The sequence below is a fragment of the Rhinopithecus bieti genome, unplaced genomic scaffold (assembly GCF_001698545.2).
Source record: "Rhinopithecus bieti isolate Rb0 unplaced genomic scaffold, ASM169854v2 scaffold_19910, whole genome shotgun sequence".
NCBI lineage: Eukaryota > Metazoa > Chordata > Mammalia > Primates > Cercopithecidae > Rhinopithecus > Rhinopithecus bieti.
The window spans coordinates 1,395,753-1,399,616 of record NW_016809886.1 but is presented as its reverse complement, the minus strand read 5'-3'; positions in this window follow the sequence as shown (position 1 = coordinate 1,399,616).

The following is a 3,864-nucleotide window of genomic DNA, read 5'->3' as shown; positions in this document are numbered from 1 at the left end:
TGACAGAAGGTGAAGTAGGAGCAAAGGCACATCTTACATGGTGGCAGGCAAGACAGCATGTTCAGGGTAACTGTGCTTTATAAAACCATTAGATCTCTTAAGACTTGTTCACTATCATGAGAACGGCACAGGAAAGACCTGCTCTCATGATTCAGTTACCTACCACTAGGTTCCTCCCATGACGTGGGAATTCTGGAAGCTACAATTCAAGATGGGAATAGAGTGAGGATACAGCCAAACCATATCATTTTGCCCCGGCCCCTCCCAAATCTCATGTTCTCACATTTTAAAACTAATCATGCCTTCCCAGTAGTCCCCAAAAGTCTTAACTCATGTCAGCATTAATTCAAAAGTCCACAGTCCAAAGTCTCACCTGAAACAAGGAAGTACCTTCCACCTATGAGCCTGGAAAATCAAAATCCAAATTAGTTAGTTCCTAGATACAATGGGGGTACAGGAATTAGGTAAATATGCCTGTTTTGAATGGGAGACATTGTCCAAAACAATGGGGACATTGTCCAAAACAATCCAAAATCCAGTGCTGCAGTCAAGCTAATGCTCCAAAATGATCTCCTTTAGCTCCATGTCTCGCATCCAGGTAACCCTGATGTAAGAGATGGGTTCCCATGGCCTTGGGCAGCTTTGCCCCTGTTTCTTTGCAGAGTACAGCCCTACTCCTGGCTGCTTTCACAGGCTGGTGTTGAGTGTCTGTGACTTTCCCAGGTGCATGGTGCAAGCTGTCAGTGTAGCTACCATTCTGGGGTCTGGAGGATGATGATAGCTTCTCACAGCTTCAGTAAGCAGCCCCAGTAGGGACTCTGTCTGGGGCCTCCCATCCCACTTTTCCCTAGCAGAGGTTCTCTCTATGAGGTCTCTGCCCCTGCAGCCACCTCTGCCTGAACATCCAGGCATTTTAATACATCCTCTGAAATGTAGGCAGAAGTTCCCAAACTTCAATTATTGACTTCTGTGCACCTGCAGGCCCAAAATCACATGTAAGCCACCAAGGCTTGGGGCTTGCACCCACTGAAGCAATGGCCTGATCTCTACATTAGCCCATTTTTGCCATGGCTGGCATACGGGGAATCAGGCATCAAGACTGCACAAAACAGCAAGGTCCAGGGCCTAGCACAGGAAACAACTGTTTCCTCCTAGGCCTCCCAACTTATGATTGGAGGGACTGCCATGAAGACTTCTGACATGCCCTGGAAATATTTTCCCCATTGTCTTGGTGATTAATATTTGACTCCTTGTTACTTATGCAAATTTCTGCATAAGTTTGAATTTCTCCTCAGAAAATGGGTTTTTCTTTTCTACGGCATCATCAGGCTGCAAATTTTCCAAACTATTTTGTTCTGCTTACCTTTTAAACATACGTTCCAATTTCAAAGTGTATCTTTGTTAATGAATAAAAATGAATGATTTTAAGAGCCGCCAAGTCACCTGTTGAACATTTTGCTGCTTGGAAATTTTCTCCACCAGATGCCCTCAATCATCTCTCTCAAGTTCAAAGTTCCACAGATCTCTAGAGCAAGGGCAAAATGCTCCCAGTCTCTTTGCTAAAGCATAGCAAGAATCATCTTTATTCCAGTTCCCAATAAGTTCCTCATCTTCATCTGAGACCACCTTAGCAAGACTTTTTGGTCAAAACCATTCAACAGGTCTCTAGAAAGCTCCAAACTTTCCCACACCTTCCTGTCTTCTTCTGAGCCTTCCAAACTGTTCCAACCTCTGCCTGTTACCCAGTTCCAAAGTCACTTCCACATTTTGGGGGATGATAATAGCACTGCCCAACTCTACCTGTACCAATTTATTGTATTAGTTCATTTTCATACTGCTATGAACAAATATGAGAATGGGTAATTTATAAAGAAAAAGAGCTTTAATGAATGCACAGTTCCACATGGCTGGGGAGGCCTCACAATCATGGCAGAAGGCAAAGGAGGAGCAAAGGCATGTCTTACACAGCAGCAGGCAAGAGAACATGTGCAGGGGAATGGCCATTTATAAAAGCATCAGATCTTATGAGACTTATGCACTGTCATGAGGACAGCATAGGAAAACCCACCCCCATGATTCAATTACCTCCCACCAGGTCCCTCCTATGACACATGGAGATTATGCAAGTTACAATTCAAGATTTTGATGAGGAGACAGCCAAACAGTATCAAAAGGGATCATGTCTTTTGCGCGAACATGTATATAGCTGGAGGTCATTATCTTTAGCAAACTACATCAGGAACAGAAAACCAAATGCCACATGTTCTCACTTGTAAGTAGGAGCTAGATAATGAGAACACATGGGCATAAAGAGCCCAACAACAGATACTGGATCCTACTTGAGAGTTGAGGGGTGGAAGAGGGAGAGGATCAGAAAAAAATAACTATTGGGTACTAAGTTTAGTTCATGCATGATGAAATAATCTCAACAACAAATCCCCATGCCATAAGTTTTCCTACATAACAAACACAAAATAAATATAATACAATGAAAAAAAAGTTTTGAAATTGGGTAATATGAGTCTTCCAATATTGTTCTTTGTTTTGAAGATTGTTCTTTGTTTTGAAGAGTGTTTTGACTATTTTAGGTCCTTTTGAATTTCATATACATGTTATAAACACCTTATCAATGTATATACAAAGCATGTTGGTTTTTAAATTTTAGTTTGATTTCTTTATGTTTTTGAGACCAGGTTATGAGACTCGCTAATGTGTGTATGTTTGGTAGAGATGGGGTTTCCCCATGTTGCCCAGGCTGGTTTGGAACTTCTGGCCTCCTGTGATCCACCCTCCTCAGCCTCCCAACATGCTGGCAGTACAATCATGAGACCTTGTGCCCAGCCCTTGCTGGGATTTTGATTGAGATTTTATTGAATCTAGACTGATATGGCAGGTGTGGAGGGACTGAATTGAATGCTTTGCTGTATCTAGCATTGCCTCATTCATTGAGGTTTTGCCAGTTTTCTAGATGTAAAATTCATTGAGGTTTTGCCAATTTTCCAGATGTAAAAGTAATTGAAAATTTTAGTTTGTTGTGTCAATAGCTATTACATTATGATCACCACAAAACATCCATTATTGGAAAACTATTATCTTTTTCAATAAAAAGGTTACATCTTTGACTCATGTGAATTTCTGTTATGTTACCACTATTTTATGTTACTCATCAATTTAAACAAAAATAACCAAATTCCAGGTAAAAACTATTTTAATCACTCAATTGCTTCTATAGATACAAAAACCTGGCAAAACGCTTTAAGAGTTTTATGTGATAATTGATTCACTATTAGGGATTTATCATAAAGAGGTTTATATAGTTTATTGTTATTTGTAAATGTGTGCTATACTTCCTTTACATCAGTAAAATTTATAATCAACTTATGTATATACACATATACTTACATTATTTTTCCAGAGAACTGGTTGTTAAACATGTATCATCAACTATTGCATAAATTTAAAAAATGAGGTAACACAGAGAAATACTACACTGGAAAAAAAAAATAGAGAAAATGAAGAAAGCGAAAGATGCAAAATTTTCAGGAAATTCTTTTTTTTCCATTTTTTAAAACTTTTATTTTAACTTCAAGGCTGTAAGTGCAGGTTTGTTACATAGGTAAACGTGTGTCATGGGGTTTGTTGTGTAGTTTATTTCATTAACCAAATATTAAGCCTAGTACTCATTAGTTACTTTTCCCGATGCTCTCCATCCTCCCACCCTCCACCGTTTCAAAGGCCCCAGTATGGGTTGTTTTCTATATGTGTCCACTTGTTCTCATTATTTAACTCCCACTTATAAGTGAGAACATGCAGTATTTGGTTTTCTGTCTCTGCATTAGTTTGCTAAGAATAATGGCCTACAGC